Here is an 18,054-nt window from a genome sequence, read left to right as displayed (position 1 = left end):
TGCTCATGCCATAGAAAAATGTTATTTTAAATGTTTGTATCCATGCCAAATTTCAATAGTTGTTAAAGTAATTGTGGATCTTTAATTTAAATCAAAATACAATACTTAATATTATCTAATTCTAGAGGGTCTGGTGATGTGAAAACAATATATTGGTAAGAATTATAGGAAATGACACTTTACTGGAGAAATAGTATCTGAAAACTATAATGCTAAATCTACTTGAATAAAAGCAATTGTAATATCAATTAAATAGCAGTATCTAAACCAAAAAGAGATAAGTGAAAACTACTTTAAAGACAGAAAACACATGCAGGTGTTATGCTGTGGTTGTGGGCGTTCAGGACCGGGTTGCGGTGAGCTCAGTCAAACATGCGGGTGTCCCTGGATGCGTGGGCCCTCGCGGCCTGGCTCTTCTCCTTCCTGGGGGTGCTGATGATCCAGGGGGCCCCCTGACACGTCTGGGCCTCCGTGGGCTGCCTGTGGGGGAGCAGGAGCAAAACGGCCACTTGGGAAAGGCGGGAAGTTGAACTCCGCTTTGGCCAACATTTGCCTGATGTGATCATTTTCTTTCCTTAGCTCCTTGACTTTTCGCTCGGTAAGCACAGCTTCCATCCAGCTCTCCTGGACTTTATTCGCATAGAAGAGGATGTCCTTTAGACAGTGCGAGGTGTTCTCCTCCAGTTCTCTGCGGGTGTCTTCGGCCATCTTCTTGTATAAGTTGCGAATCTGAGTTGCGGACTCGATGTTTCCACACGTGTAGGAAAGACTCTTCTCGATGTCTGAGCACTGCGCTTCCTTCTCCAATGATTTTCTCTCAAGTTCCCTGGTGTATTCTTGATACAATTGAGGCAGAATTTGAAGCTTCCGTTTCAACTGCTGAATCTCACTTTGAAGCTGTGAATTTTCCGTCTGCAAAGAGGCTTCCTTGGCTCGAAGATCTGTGATTTGTCCCATAAGCTCTTCATTGATTCGCTTTTCTTCCCACAGTTGTCTGGCTAGTTCCTCATTTTTCTCTTCAGCACTTTGAAGGGACACATTGGAATCAGCATCGTCAGTGACACCCTTCAGATCACCCTCTGACCGATGGATGGGCTGATTGTCATTTTCTGCTTCCCTCTTTTGCTTGACTTCCCAGTTGACGTGACCCAAGAGATCTCCAAGGAAACAAGGCCAGGGGATGGCCTTCAGAAGGTTTTCACCCAGTGGTATTAACTGGCTGACTTTATCTTTCAGAGCCCGCTGCAGTCCTGCGTTCGACTGCTCTAGCCTTTCTTTCTCCTGCTCCGTTTCCTGGAGTCTCTGCTTCCATCTCGCGATTTCTTGGGCTAGCAGTTCTGGACTCTCTAGAATGTCAGTGTTTCCATTCAAATCCTCCATTATTTTCTTCCAAAGTTGTTTTCCATTCTTCTCTGACATTCTTAAGATGGGTCTATCACCAGTCACTTGGGAAAGTTTAGGAGGCTGGGTCTTCTGCGCCATTTTCAGAAAGTCAATGGTGTTCTGAAGTGCCAGCCTACAGCGGTTAGTACTTACTGCTGAGAAGCATAAGGTTTGTAATGTGGGAAGACTGGCCTCCACCCCGGGCAGCCCTAGGGCATCATCAGCTTGTGTCATTGGTCCCATATTCCCACTACCTTTTCCACAGACTTTAGCGTGGGCCAAACACCTTTTGCCGAGCACCTTCACACTTCTCCAAATGTGTCGTTTCTTCGCTGTCAAAACCAGTATTACAATATATGCCAGGATCTCCCAGGGAAACTCATGGAGAACTGAAATATGTCTCCAGTTTTCAGAAATCACCAGCAGGGCACCCCACAGGGGCTCTAGGACCAACTGGAGAGTGGATCTGATGGCAGGCAGTAGGCCCTCCATGGCTGTGTAGGGCTCCACAGCTCTGCCTCCAAGGGCCAGTGTTCTATGGGTCTCAACTGAAGGCTCAGAACCCTGGGGGGGGGGTGCTCTGTCTCTAAGGTAAACATGTGCCTGGCAACCAGAGCAGATCAGTTGGGGTGGGGAAGGGGGAGGCCAGCCAGCTTCTAGAAGACAGTTTCCCCCTAACTTTGCCCTCAAATAGAAAGTGATCTCACTTCACTGAGTTCCCCCCACAACCTTTATTGAGATACAATTCACATACCATACAATTCATCCATATTAAGTGTACAAGTCCACGAATTTTTAGCATATATAAAGAATTATATAACCATCACAATAAGCTTATTTTAGAACAGTCCCATTACTGTAAAAAAAAGACCTTGCCAAACCTGTCATTTCTATCCCCTTTGCCCCCTTAGGCTGTCAGTAGGAAATCTAAAAATTTCTGGGCTTGACAAGTACCCTTAGGGCAAACCTTTCTTCCCAGTTGATGGACCTATCCACGTAAGCAGTTTCTCTGTCATATTGGCTTAGCAATTCCTCCCTGTCTTGGTCAGCTCTCTCATGTTTTAAAGACTTAAAAAAAGATTACTTTTTCAGGTTCTTTCACGTGTTTGCAAGTGGAGCGTGTCTCTGAGTGCTCAGGTGCACAGAAAGTCTCCCCTGGGTGCCTTATTTGCCCCACAGCTTGGATTTGAGATTTAGGATTCATCTCCCAGATGAATAGGCATCACTGAGCAGGGCTGGGTCCTGGAACAGGCCTGGCGGTTTGCCATGAGCTTGTGGTACTCAGTTCTGCTGCTTTTGTATGTGAAGCCACCTTCACTGGAAATGCCTTCCAGTTTGCTGATGGTATCAGATTTTTATGGCCCACAGAAGTCACGGAAATTTCTCCTCTGACTGGTATAATTGCTGAATACGCTGGGTGGCCATTCCCCAGAGAAAGAGGTCTGATGATTGAGGTGTCCTGTTTTAGAAATGGAATGTTGGGTTTGCATCTTCTGATAGGCTGACTCTTCCAAACTTGGGAATATTTACTCTATTTCCCAAAATAAACACCATCCATACCGGTTCCCCAAAAAACTATAATAGAGAAGCATAGGTTCAAAGATCTTTCTGTTCAAAAGACCTCTTAAGACGTACACACAAGACACTATAGAATTGAACTCATAGAGGTCCTCTTCTTATCTTATTGCCCTGGATAAGACAGTCATAACATCTAGACCTAGTGTCTTCATTGGTTAGTTTTATGTATACGGTTCTTCTTGAAGGTGAGCAAGTGGGGTTTGTCTGTCTTTTTCACTGCTGGTCCCCCACAGAGCCTAGCACAGAGCCCGTACAACTTTACTAAGGTTCACGATTCAAAAAGGAACCATGTGAATAATGAATCCAAGAATTCAGACCACAGATTTGGAACAAAGCGTATGAGTTTCAGAGAAGTAGACATTTTAGAAGAAAACTGTGCTTTTAACCCTAGATGCATTGTGAAACCATGTTTCTTTCCAAGGTCTTAGAGAAAAAGAAAGCCTTGAGTGTATTCCACTGCAAATGAGCAGGAAACAGCGTGAGTACTTCATGTGCTCAAAGTGACCACCTCTGTTCGAGAGCTAGCCAGGGATTCTTGAGAGCAGCCGATTTTCCTCATGAAAACTATGGGATTATGGGCAAAATAACAAAATGGGGGTCATGAGAATCCTGAGAACGACCGGATGGTAGCACAGATCTGGGTTCACATCTCTGCTGTGTCCCTGTGGACTCATCCTATTTTTTCCAGCCTTTCTTTCCTCCTCTGTGGGAGGGATGTCTTAGATTTATTGTAAGATGATGGGGCACTTCAGCACCATGCCTGGCATATGGGACAAGTTCCATGTATGTTGGGTTTTGTTCATTTCTCTTCCATGATTTGAAAAAATAGCCACGAGAATACTTCTCTGGTTTTTTTAAGGATTGGAAAAAAAAAAAAAAAGCAAACCACATAAAATAGGTAAGCTATTTTACCATAAGTTGATGTTGATCGTAAGACCAACTAGATTGGAAAAAAAAAATCTTCAACTAAAAGGGGCTTGTTGTTTTTCTGCAAGCACAGCCATATGCAAGAAATAGGGGCCAGAATCAAATTAGAAGAAAAAGGTGGGAGGGATTCCTTCACACACAGTCTCTATAACTTATTTAAAGTAAACCTCTAAGACAGTGCTTCTCAAACTTGACTTTGTATCATGGGAGGCCTTGTTAAAACACAGATTCTTGTCAACTCCCTCCATCCCCCCAGCCCTGCCATTTCTGATTCTACAGTATAGGGTGGGTCCTAGGAATTTTCATTTCAAATAAGATGATAGTAATATTCTAATGCTGGTCCTGGGACCACACTTTGAGAACCATTGCCATGGAGGTGATTCTCCACCTTGGTTGTACCTTGAGATCACCTGGGGAGCTTTACAAAGTACCAATGCCTGGGCTCAACCCAAACATGAGTTGAGAAGTTCTCATTTCACTGGTTCTGGGTGGAGTCTGGATGTCAGGAGTTTTAAAAGCTTTTAATGTGCAAAAGTTAAAAATAATTTCCCCGTCCGTTCTGGTATATTTTAGAAAAGAATCATTCAATTATTCATTCATTCAATAAATACCAGTCGAGTATCTACTATAACCTGAGCTCTGTGGGAGGTGCTAGGGATATGGATATAAATCGGACGGACAGAGGAAGACTGCCACATTGATAACTCATGAGGTGACTGGCATACCAATGAACATATTTACAGAGAGCTGTTAAGAGCTGTAAGTGGGGGCACCTGGGTGGCTCAGTTGGTTAAGCAACTGCCTTCGGCTCCCATCATGATCCGGGGTCCTGGGATCAAGCCCCATGTTGGGGCTTCTCCCTCTGCCTGTGTTCTTTCTCTCTCTGTCAAATAAATAAATAAAATCTTAAAAAAAAAAAGCTATAGGTGGAGAGCAATGAGGTTTAAGTGAGCAAAGACTTCATTAAGGAACTCTGAACTTAGTTTTGAAGAATGAGCCTTTTTTATGGGCAGAGACTGAGGGGAAGAAGATTTTGGGGAGAGTTCTGGGACTGGGAGTGGACACAGGATGTGTTCACAGGTGTTCTCAGGGAGCTGGAGCCTGGTTAGGTGGTATGCAAGGAGGTGGGAGAAGTTGTCTAGACTCAGGGGAAGTGTTTCAAGATTCTGGGAGGAGAGTGATACAACTGGGTTTGATCACTGGCTACATCGAGAGAAGGGAGACCTACCTGAGAAATGTTCTTTAGATAGAAAAATCTCTATCATTTTTTAAAGATTTTATTTATTTATTTATTTATTTATTTTAGATTGAGAGAGAGAGCACGTGGGGAGGAGGAGGGAGAGGGACAAGCTCAGATGCAGGGCTCGATCCCAGACTGAGATCATGATCTGAGCTGAAACCAAGAGTCGGATGCTGAACCCACCGAGCCACCCAGGCGCCCCTGGAATAATCTCTATCTTGAGGTTATATCTAGGATATGCTCCAGACATATACAATCAAGACACCCAAACATCACAGAATAACAGGAAACTAAGACACCAGCTTCCTTCTCGTTAGCTAACTCCCACATTTCTGATCTGATTTTGCCGGGGGAAAAGAAGGATACATTCATTTTCATTGCAAGCCTACCTCTTTGGACTTTGGAAATATGGGTAGAAAAAGAGTTAATGCGGAGAAAGAAGAGACCAGACAGGAGAAAAAGGGAACGGAAAAGACTCCGAGGTTTGGAACAGCACAGAAGGGTGAATAAAAATGGAAGCTGTGGAAACATGTTTCTCACCTGCCCCCTTCTGCTCCTCCTCTGAAACCCCGCCCTAGGAGGCCAAAGGCCATATCCGGTGGCCTGCACTGCCACCTGCAGGTGAGGTCCTGAATCACCGCCGGAATTTTATGCTGAGCTTTGGAGAAAGCAACATGTCACCAGAATACACCTGGGCTGCCATCAGGTTGCCCTCAAGCTGGGCTAGCAGGTAACTATTCTGTTCCTTACATTTCAGACTGGCTGACTTTTAAAGGATCATTCTTCATGAATATTAAAAGGTACTTTTTTCTTCTCTGTTTTTACATCTCTGAAGTCCAAGCATGTCTTGCAATTAATCGTCAGTTTAATCCACAGACTGTTTTCCCCACTGTGATACACAAAGGAGCATCTTACAATTGATATCATCTCATACTTGGAGAAATATGGCAATATTTATTTTGCGTACATCAGAGGCGCGGCCTGATGGACAAGGCATGACTTTTGGAACGTGAAAGATCTACTGTCACCTTGAATCTCTAATACCCCTTCTTTCTTATATTCTGGATCTCCATTATTTACTAGTTACTTGATTTTTGGCAAGTTAATTATCTGAGTCTCAATTTCTTCATGCTGTGTATCTTCATCCTATGTATCTTCTATGGTTTTGTCAGAGTTAAGTGATACTCTATATAAAGTCCTTGAATGGCTCCCACCTAGCCTATTAAAGCACTCATTAATTAAGTCTTAAGCAGAAGCCACTATCTTTGCCCACTGTAATTCAAAACCTCCCATCACCAAACTGTGTTTTCCTTTGTGCCCTTAAAACTAGGCAGCTCGGCTTCTGCTTTATTTTGATAAACCTGGAAGTGCAGAGCCCAGCCTTCTAAGTAAAGCTTTTCCAGTGCTTAAGGCAGTCGAACCTAAATGAAACCGAAAAATGACAAGGAAAACAGGTAATGCTATCTATCGCTGCCCGCTGGATTCCGTTTGTAGCTCTCCCTAGCAATCACAGGATAAAAGAAAGCCCCGTGTTGAAGGGCAGGGCGTAAGCAGCTGGGTCTTGAAGCCTCAGTTAGCTCTGCAGGGAGGCAGCTCTGAGGAGCACCCCGATGGGCATAGAGCTTATAAAGATGTCTTGGAGCAGGCTTTCATGTTTGCCAAGCGGCTGCCCCTTCAGCCCCCTAATATCCCTTCTTTCTTAAATGATATGAAATTGTACAGTCCAAGTTCTTAGCACAAGTCCCAAGGAGAGGGAAGCAGCAAGAAAAGGGGAAGCAATCAAAGCTTTTCATGGTGCCCGCCCTGTGCTCTCTCTTCTTGGTAAAACCATTGCATTTCTGGGGGCTGCGTTGGGAGGAGGAGCTGAAGGGGGAGAAATGGAGATTTTTTTTAAAGGTTGATTTGTTTGTTTTAGAGAGACAGAGAGAGAGAGTGCAAGAGAGAACAAGCAGGGAGAGAGGCAGAGGGAGAGAACCTCAAGTAGACTCCCTGCTGAGCTCAGAGCCTGACATGGGGCTTGATTCCAGGGTCATGAGCTGAAACCAAGAGCCAAACACTTAACTGACTGAACCACCCAGGAACCCCTAGATGGGAATCTTGAAATACTCCTCCTGCCTGGGTCCCCCTCCCGCTGTCCCTCTGTCCCTATTCCTAGCCATTGTTCAATTTTTTCTTCACAGCTCTCCTACATAGGTTGTAAGCTCAGTTGATACCTTGGGGTCCCTGATGGATTAAGAATCTTGCAGGTATGTGATAAAGTTTGAATCCAGGTTGATGTGACATCCACTTGTGGGTTTTGTTTTGTTTTTTCCTGGAGAGCGCCCCGCCTCACCACATTACCTACCCCAAGTAGAAACCACCCCCAGGACCATGAGCTCATGATCTGAGCCAAACCAAGAGCCCATTGCTCGACCAACTCTACCCTTCCCCCCAAGGCGCCCCTGTACGGGGATTTTTGTGCAGGTGTCAGCACCCCTAAATCCTGTGTTATTCAAGGGCCAACTGTATATGTACACATACGTATAGAAGTCTGTGGACACACATACACACACGCGCCCAGGGCAAAAGGCCACAGTTAGGCACAGCTGAGGCTTTTTACCGGACTTACAGCAGAAAATCAGACCCAAACCAAATTGCTCTGAGCCTTCTTTTTTCACGGACTCTGTAAGATCCTGGAAAGGAGCCTCAGAGATTTCTGTAGTAAAGATGAGCAGAGTGGCAGATCTTTGGAATAAGATGTGCTGAGATCTGGGGCCGCTTGCGCAGCATGGGTGGGGGACCGGAGGGGCTGTGCTCCTGGATATGGAGATGCCTGATGCTCCCGGATACGGAGATGCCCGGTGCTCCCAGATACGGAGATGCTCAATGCTCCCAGATACGGAGATGCTCAATGCTCCCAGATACGGAGATGCCCGGTGCTCCCAGATATGGACATGCCTGGTGCTCCCTGATAGGGAGATGCCTGATGCTCCCGGATATGGAGATGCCTGATGCTCCCAGATACGGAGATGCCCGGTGCTCCCAGATATGGAGATGCCCGGTGCTCCCTGATATGGAGATGCCTGGTGCTCCCAGATATGGAGATGCTCGATGCTCCCAGATACAGAGATGTCCCGTGCTCTCCGATATGGAGATGCCCAGTGCTCCCAGATATGGAGATGCTCGGTGTTCCCAGATACGGAGATGCTCGGTGCTCCCAGATACGGAGATGCCCGATGCTCCCAGGTACGGAGATGCCTGGTGCTCCCCGATATGGAGATGCCTGATGCTCCCCAAATGGAGATGCCTGGTGCTCCCAGATATGGAGATGCCTGGTGCTCCCAGATATGGAGATGCTCAATGCTCCCAGACACGGAGATGCTTGGTGCTCCCAGATACGGAGATGCTCGGTGCTCCCAGATACGGAGATGCCCGGTGCTCCCCGGTATGGAGATGCCTGATGCTCCCAGATATGGAAATGCTCGATGCTCCCAGATACTGAGATGCTTAGTGCTCCCAGATATGGAGATGCCCGGTGCTCCCAGATATGGAGATGCCCGGTGCTCCCAGATAAGGAGATGCCCGGTGCTCCCAGATATGGAGATGCTCAATGCTTCCAGATATGGAGATGCCTGGTGCTCACAGATATGGAGATGCTCGATGCTCCCAGATACTGAGATGCTTAGTGCTCCCAGATACGGGGAGATGCCCGGTGCTCCCCGATATGGAGATGCTCGGTCATCCCCAATATGGAGATGCCCGGTGCTCCCAGATATGGAGATGTTCGGTGCTCCCAGATACGGAGATGTCTGCTGCTCCCAGATATGGAGATGCCTGGTGCTCCCAGATACGGAGATGTTCGATGCTCCCAGATACGGAGATGCCCGGTGCTCCTTGATATGGAGGTGCACGGGGCTCCCCGATATGGAGATGCCCGGCCGTGCTGAGTGGGGCAGTGGCTCTGTGCTTCAAAGCCTGGGACTTCCAGGAGCAGAGGTATAGCTCACTCCGGGAGCCCCAGCGGGAGGTGGACACCGCTCCGCTTCTACTCTCCTAGCGCCAGCGGGAGACTGCGTCATCCCCTCTTTGACAAATGGGGACTCCAAAAGTGGTACCTGAGTCACAGAACGTTGGCATAGAAACATAACAAAGCACTCAAGGAGCACTATGGCCAGAGGAAGGAAGACTAGGGAAAACGTCAAGAACGCAAGTAGACAATGAATTTCAGATAAAGACTTAAATTAAAGATAGATTCAGGACTTAAATGATCTACTCAGCAAATTTACTGGAAAGCTACCAGAACTTCATCTCTAGCCCCTGACTTGAACTAAAGCCTCTCACTGGCCTGGGTCGCTTCTGATGCCCCAGGAAGTGCAGAGCCCTGTGTCCATGGGCTCAAAGTTCTCAAAAATTTGCAAAACAAAGTTACTTTATTTAACTTATTTATTTTTAAGATTTCATTTACTTATCTGACAGAGACAGAGAAAGAGTAGCAGGCAGAAGGAGAGGGAGAAGCAGACTCCCCACTGAGCAGAGAGCCGGAGGTGGGGCTCGATCCCAGGACCCTGGGATCATGACCTGAGCGAAGGCAGACGCCCAAAGGACTGAGCCACCCAGGTGCCCCAAAACAAAATTATTTTAAGCACCAGCAGCTAAGACCGCTGTCTCTTCTCCCCTAGAGCAATAGGTTTTCCTTGTGGGCCCAGGACTGAGAGATCCCGGGACATGGGACTTTCAGTGCTAAAATCGGCCAACTCCAGGGCAAACTGGGATGAGTCAGTTATCCCACTTTCCATTCTTCCCTTCCTACATCTCTGTCATCAGATGGCACTGGAAAAAATACAGAGCCTATGGGATCTGGCAGAGGGGAGATTGAATAAGGGATGCATTTAGTTTTGGCCTGGTGGGGTAGATGCCTGTGGTTGGCGATCATTTTGCGTTAAGTTATGGATAAGTGTTGCAGTGTAGATCAGCGTCCAGGGTGCTAGCACTGACCCACTCAGCATTCTCTGACCCATCACAGCGCCCCACTCAGCATTCTCTCACCAAGACACAGAACCTCAGCTCACGCCACATTATGACCATGTCCTACTGCGCCCGGCACCTGGAGAACAGGTGTAGTGGGGGAGAACAAGGTTTGGAGAGTACAGGGCCAGAAATCAATGTGTGGAAAGCCTTCCAATGATCAAATATATACAATTGATGATAGAAGATGGAATTCTCATTGGTATTTAGTCAAAATGGAAGTTCTCCCCTCTCAAGAATCAACTCCAGAATGCAGTGTTATACCAACACAAAGGCATCATGTATTTTTTCTTTTTGGGAATTGAGTGAAGTGTTGTTTTTCAGATTTCCTATTTGAAAGGTTTTATAATGAATGTGTTGGTGTCTGAATTCATATGTGTGATACATCCCAATTATCAAGAACAAAACAATTTTTGATCAAGTCTACTAAAGGAAAGGCTAACTTTTCTTGCTATTTTCTCTATGGAAAATATACAATTGCAATTATATAGTGAGGTGATCAAAGAATATGAAGCCAAAAAATGTAGGAAAATAAAAACACTACTACAGACATGTATTAAGCGGTCATTTCATAAAAAATATTATGCCATCTTTCTGGATTAGGGGGATAGTTGAGATATTTGTCAACATATTAAATTTTTTTTCTGTTGTGATTTCTTTTCACACTTTGGACAAATACTCACTTTTGTATCAAATTTTGTGTTTATGTTTGCATTTTTCATAAAAGGTCTTTTAATAAATAAAATTACATGAATTTATTCCTCAGCCCTGGATCTTTCTCTGAAAGAAATGTATAAAAATCCTACAAGAACAGATAGGAGTCTATATGCATTTAAAGTGGTGGGGTCCTCAGGCAATGTGGAATCCTACAAAGCATTAAAAAAAAGATAAGCAAATTTCACTCTATAAATAGCATGGTAAAAGATGACTTCAGTAAAGTCAATAGAAAATTATAAATTTTGAAAAATATGTTTGCAACCCAGATAGCACAGAGTGTTATCATCTAAACTGTATAAGGAGATCTTAAAACCAACAAGACGAGAATGCACAAACCATTTGAGAAAAAATAACCTAAGATGTGAAGAGGCAGCATTTCTTTTAAGCACATGTATTAGGCCAGAAAGCACATTGTAGCAGTTAATTTAGCTTTAATATTATACAGACCCAGAAGTCTGATAACAATTAAGTCAGAGAATGGGAGCATAATAACCAGAAGAACCCATTCACATGGGAACATGAAACACATCTAAATAACTCATGGGCCAAAGAATCCATCATGGAAATTAAGCAATTCTTGAGAATTGGACAATAGGAAGAATACCTCATATCAAAATTTGTGGGCGGGGCGGGGGGGCTCCTGGGTGGTTCAGTTGGTTAACCCTCTGACTCTTGGTTTTGGCTCGGGTCATGATCTCAGGACCCTGGGAAAAGTTGTGGGAATGTCCCTAAAGCTAGAGCCTTAAATCTTTATATTGGGAAAGAAGGTTAAATGAACTAAGTGTCCATCTCCAAGAAAATTCTTAATAAGGATACGGTACCCGAAGAAGTCAGAAGGAAGAAAAAATACAGAAGCACAAGTTAATAAAATAGAACACAAAGAAAATCACTCAAAAAAAAGGAAAATGCTTCCTTTGCTTTAATTAATAAAATGGAAAATTCTGATGTGGTTGAGCAAGAAAAGAAAGAAAAGGCATTAATAAATATTAGGAACTAAAAGGGTCACGATTAGAGATACAGTGTAGATAATGGTAAGAGAAAATCATGAATGAATTTACACCAACTAATTAAAAACGGAGATATATGGATCATTTTCTAGAAATTATTTAGTTCTGATTATATTTATCTAATTTTCTAATTGCACAAGTAACTTAACAGAAATTGTATTTCAAGAAGAACCAGAAACCAGAATTGATGTTTAACCATTACAATATTTTTTTAGAATCAGTAAATGACAGTCTATTTCCTGAATTGACTCGGGTCAGATGTCTTAGGAGCTAATTTTTGCAAAAATGAAGAAATACATTATCCGCATTTATACATAATATTTCAGAAAGTAGAAGAAATGAAGTGAGCCTCCTTAACTCCCTTTCTGAAGTTAATAATGACTTTGACACCAGACTGAAAAAGAACAGCACAAAATGTATTATGCAATCTCTCTCATGAAAGTAAACTCAAAAATCCTGAATAAATAGTAGCAAACAGAAGTTACCACCTGATTATTTTTAAAACCATTATGATCAAGGTTGATTTATCATGAGACTTCCTGGATGATTTAAGACGAGAAAAAACTATAAATGCAATTCATCACACAAACTAATTTAAAGGATAAGAACTTTCTAAAGTACCCAAATGGACATAAAACAAGAATTTATTAAAATCCAATATCCATCTAAGATTTGCATAGACACATATGCACACACAAAGCATAGAAAGCTAAACCTTAACTTATAAATATTATCTAATTCAACACTACAAACTACTTTATGTTTAATAGTGAAATGGAGAGCCATTATTTTGCAAGTCAGGAACAAGGCAAAGATGAGTCCAGTGCAGTAGGAAAAGGTAGAAACAGCTCTAAAAAATGATGAGCTAGTTTCTATGGAGGAAAAACAGATTTTATTGAATGATGCAGAGTAAAGGATTAAGCAAGCTCTTGGATTGGAAGACAAGTTTTCATAAAGATGCCAATTATTTTCAAATTAGTATATAAATTTCATGCAATTCTAATCAAAATCCAATCGGTTTTTGGTAGAACTCAAAATGTTCATTCTACAATGTATATGGGAAGCATAAGGCAAAAAAGAACCCCTGAAAACAAACAAACAAAAAAACCCCACATAATTGTGAATTAGAACAAGGTAGAGAGACTCACCCTACCAGATATTCATATTTATTATAAAGTAATACCAATTAAGAGAGTGTGTATCAGTGCATGGTAGAAAAAAAGCAAGTTCAGGAAAGATAATGTACCTGACACTATTTATGTCAAGCGCCAAACATACAAAAATAATATGATTTATGCACATGGAAGAAAATGTGCAATGAAAACATAAAAATATTAATAAAAGTGTCAGTTATCAGAGGCACCTGGGTGGCTCAGTCAGTTAAGCTTCTGCCTTCAGTTCAAATAATGATCTCAGGATCCTGGGATCAATGGAGCCCTGTGTTGGGCTCCCTGCTCAGCGGCGAGTCTGCTTCTCTCTCTCCCTCTGCCTCTCCCCCCGCTTGTGTGTGCTCACACTCTCTCTCTCTCTCAAATGGATAAATAAAATCTTTTTAAAAAAAGAAAGTGTCAATTTTCAAATTTCAGATTTGTAGTTCCTTTAAATGGGAAGAGAGAGGTACAAATCCACAGAGGCTATAGCTACAATTGTAATGTTTTATTTAAAAAAAAAAAATTCTAAAGCAGAGATTCCCAATTTTCTTGGTTCATAGCACCTTTATTATCTCCATTCTTTTGTGATGCTACCCAAGTTGAAAGAAATGTCTAAAGGTTCCCTTTATTAAGTATTTAGAGTCCAAAAATTTTGATAGTAATGGTTGTGAGGTGTCCAATGTCCCCATGTGTCCCTTGAAAACTAAAAACATACGATGGCATTCCTATGAGTTCCCTGTGGCACACAGTTTGGGAACCACAGATTTTTAAAACAGATCTTGAAAATAATCTAAATTCAACCAAGCTAGTTGATAGATCCAAGAAAGTTTGTTGTATTTTCTCTCTACTTTGATGAATTGGGCTGAGTGCTTTGCACAAGTCATTCCATTTTGTCCTCACAAAGGATCCTGTGTTCTCTTTGTGTGAGAGGAAACAGAGGTTTAATAAGTTGGAGAAAATTCGCTGTCACACACTTGTAAGTGCTGAGGCCTAGACTGAAGCCAGTCCTCTCTGATTGAAGGCAACCGGGTCATGCGTTAATGGGACAGACCACTACTGAACATGTGTTTCAGGTACTAAACCCTGTCAGCCAAGGGAGAGTGGACATAGCCATTGTCCTTGCACATGTGGTGGGAGACAAACAGGGAAGGAGTGTAAGCACCGGGGAAAACGTGTGTTCAACCCAGGAGTGAGCAGTCAGAAGTCAGGAGGGGGTTGGGGTTGAGTTTGTGCTGAGGCTTGCAAGATAAATACACATTTGTTTATGGGGATCCACCAAAGTACAAAGACAGAGAGATAAGGAACCCTGTGGTCCTCTTAAAAAGCAATGGGTTATGCCCCAATGGCCAGGGCAAATATTAAATTATTTGTAAGGACTGCACCGTGCTCTTACCCCCCTCCCTTGGCCCCCAAAGTGTTAGTGACTTTGACTACTCAGAGTCCAATTCCATTTTATTTCTATCATATCTTCCCATTCCTCCCAAACCAACCATAAGAGCTTTACACTAAAGATACATCTTTTACATGTCGAGTGACAGCTTACTCATTTCTGTATTTCCTAAGACCTCAGCCTATGTCCTGAATATGTTCTAAAGGAAATAGTAATTTTGAATATGTTTTTAAAATCTGGATTGTTTGGGCTCACAAGTATTAAGCCGAAGGAAAAAGGAAAGGCTCAGTGGGTTTTCATATATGCTCTAGCTGTCCTATGAATCCCCTGGGTCTTAGGAATTTACAGAAAGCTACAAGAGTCCCTGCCATCTTGATGTAAACTTCTAATGTTCCAATTGCAAAAGCAAGTGAATGTTCTCAGCAGTCCTGGCTTCAGAGGTCCCTGGGAAATAGAATTCCATTTACACAGCAAGGCTCTGGGTCAAAAATCTGCCTGGGTTAAGTGGTGACTTTCTCTCCTTTGAAATTCATTTGAGTTCTGTTTCCTGCCTGTGTAGTCCTCCCCTTCTTGTGATGACAAACCTTGGCTTACCTTTAGTCTGGGTTTTCTAGGTCTCAACACCAAACTTTAAACTGCTTGTTTTGGGGTGCCTGGGTGACTCAGTCGTTAAGCGTCTGCCTTCGGCTCAGGTCATGATCCCAGGGTCCTGGGATCGAGCCCCGCATCGGACTCCCTGCTCGGCGGGAAGCCTGCTTCTCCCTCTCCCTCTCCCCCTCCTGGTGTTCCCTCTCTTGCTGTGTCTCTCTCTGTCAAATAAATAAAATCTTTAAAAAAAAATAAAATAAACTGCTTGTTTCTCCTTTTGCTCATACTGGTTCCATCCCACCCAGCAATCATCTATTTCCCTTGTGAGTTCAGAAGGTCTCTGAAAGACGAGGCATGTGTGGGTCACACCACCGCATTGGGGATGCCCGTGTTCATACATCCACGTGGATCATAGAAAAACAGGCTCATGGCACTATGTTCTTTAGGATCACTAAGCGCAGCCTACACACAGCAGACCGATACGGGTGAACAGCCAAGCCTTATGGGATCTGAAACAAAAACAAAAAACAAAAAAACAAAACAAAAAAAATCTTCTGGGATCTGGATGAAGGAGACAAAAATTTACTTGTGAGATAAAAATTATCAAAATCTTTGATTTTTGTATTTCGGGGGGGGTTGCCATCAGCCCGGAAACTGCTTTTTCCATGACTTGGTGCAGCACAGAGTGGCACAGAAAGAGATCCAGGAGAACAAAAGCAAAAGGATGCTTTTCCAGAGTGACAAGTACCTGCATCACACATCCTGCAAGTTTTACTCTAGAAGACAGAAGCTCCTGCAGGAGGGGCAGTTCAGCGCAGACAGCGAGAGCTGTGGAAATGGAGTACAGCGATCTCTGTACCAATATATACAACTTCTGTTGCATTTGTAGAGACCCCTCTCTTTCTGCCACAGTTTAGTGTCAACGGTCCCGATTAAGTGCAGGAGCACTCCAAAGACGGTGGCACGGGACGTGGAATATGTGGGGTCCAAGTTAGGAATCATCAGAGCAAAACAGTGAAAGAAGGAGAGCGACAGATTCCAAGCTGAGATACCCTCCTTCCCACAGAGGTGTGGTGGCAACTTCTCAGTGAAGGAGGTACATGGCTCTGGGACCCTACCGTCCGGTCCATAGAATTGGTGCCTGGATGCTGCTGCTGTAAATTAATAGTTTGTTCAACCGTTCTGTCCTTACCACATCCTGATTTACTCTTTTAAAAAAAAAAAAGATTTATTTATTTGAGAGAGAGCATGCGCACAAACAGGGGGGCGGGGCAGAGGGAGAAGGAGAAGCAGGCTCCCAACTGAGCAGGGAGCCCCACGCGGGGGGCTCGATCCCAGGACCCTGGGATCATGACCTGAGCCGAAGGCAGATGCTTAACCGTCTGAGCCACCCAGGCACCCCTTAAATATGTGTTCATTTTTTTTTTAAAGATTTTATTTTGAAGTGATCTCTACACCCAGCGTGGGGCTCGAACTCACAACCCTGAGATCAAGAGTTGCACGCTCTACCGAAGTAATTTAATAAGCATGTAATTGGAACTTCAGCAGAAATTAAGAATAGAGTCAACATCACACTCTAAAAATATAGACCAGGCAGCAGGCGATATCGTTGTGAGAACAAAATGGAAAAAAAAAAAAAAAAAAGATTCAGTAGTGGCGCGGCCAGGATGAATTGCACAAGATTTATCACTAATGGAATTGTGGGAATGCCTGCCCAATATTGCCAGGCCTCCTAATTGTCCAAGAGCTGCCAGTAACCCAGATTTTGACTTGAATTCAGTAGATTTTTGACATGTCGACGTGAGTGTAATGAGGCCAACATTTTTTTGGCCAAATTAACATATATGTGTACAGGTGAATCCAAAGACCCCTAGTTTGTGGGACCTGCTGTGTGTGGAGCCGACTTATCATTATATTCTAGATGCTGGTGCCTGAGCCAGCAAAGGCTGCTTACCGAGTCTATTGGTGAGAAATACTTTACCGTTTCTGCAAGTCTGTTTTTCCATCTGTTTTCCGTCTTTTGTCAATAGGACACCCTTGTGAGTCTCAAGCATTTTGGGGAATTGGCCACTATGGTCGTCGTGGGTTACATCGAGAATGCCAAATATCTTAATTTAAAATATGTTATACAGCAATATAGTATACTTACATGGAATACTGAAGTTGCCTGAGCTCAGGAATGCCAAAAGTGTTCCTTTCTATTGCAAACTCTAATTGGTGTTCATATGGTCTGCCTGACATGCAGTGAAGAGAACAGATCTCAGTTGGGAAGAACACAATGATTGTTTGCATCACAGCATTGCTAGATGGAAATCCTCTTCCAGATATGGGCCATATCTGTCTTGATCCTCACCTGAACATTTTCCAATGAGATCCTAAGTGCCCTGCAAGCTGAAAACACAAACATGAAATCTCACGTTAAAAGCTGATTATCTGTATAGTGATGGGTGAGAGAATTAAGCTCTCCATTCGTAAATATTTGAATGCATGCTGCATGTCTGGCACTTACATAGGCAATGGGGATTCAGAAGTGAATAAAACAAGCAAAAATCCCTTCCCTCATGTAGTTTAATTATAAGGCTAAGGGGTGAGGGGAGACTCAAGAAAGAAACAGCTAAAATAGAGACACCATAGAGTGTATTACAAAATGTTAAGTGCAATGGGAAAAGGGGGGATTTAGGGACTCTCTGTGTGTATGGGGGGTAGATCACAATTAACCAGGATCAAAAATTAGCAGTCGGAATATTTAAAACATTCCATTTAGAAATGGAACGGGCATGCATACGCCCTGACCCCCCCATCCTCCAATGGTATTACATGGCATTTCCACCACTTAATGCACTTGCACAACCTTCCAGTATCTGGAGTCACTCGAGGTATCCCTCTCCATCCCCAACATAAATTAACATGTACAATATCTGGTCATTGTTTAGAAGGTCCAACGAGGCCCATGCATTCTAACTAATTAATTAAAATTAGTTCTAAAAAACTCGGAGATTAAATTCTGACTTCGTAGATGCCCAGTTATGCACCTGAGGGGTTGTAGTCTTTCTAGACTAGCACAATCAG

General features: G+C 43.4%; 1 long non-coding RNA gene across 3 annotated transcripts in view; it reads right to left on the bottom strand.

Annotated features, from left to right (window-relative positions):
• The window catches only part of LOC144382729 (uncharacterized), a 226,769-nt gene extending 209,391 nt beyond the window's left edge, over positions 1-17,378 (bottom strand). For all 3 annotated transcript variants that reach the window (XR_013450108.1, XR_013450107.1, XR_013450106.1), the window contains exon 1: positions 17,339-17,378. This is a non-coding gene — a long non-coding RNA (uncharacterized LOC144382729). The remainder of the gene's footprint in view (positions 1-17,338) is intronic.
• Between the last annotated feature and the right edge of the window lie 676 nt (positions 17,379-18,054).

Source organism: Halichoerus grypus, chromosome 8 (genome assembly GCF_964656455.1).
Source record: "Halichoerus grypus chromosome 8, mHalGry1.hap1.1, whole genome shotgun sequence".
NCBI lineage: Eukaryota > Metazoa > Chordata > Mammalia > Carnivora > Phocidae > Halichoerus > Halichoerus grypus.
The sequence above is the reverse complement of the archived record's forward strand: the minus strand, read 5'-3'. Positions and strand labels throughout refer to the sequence as shown.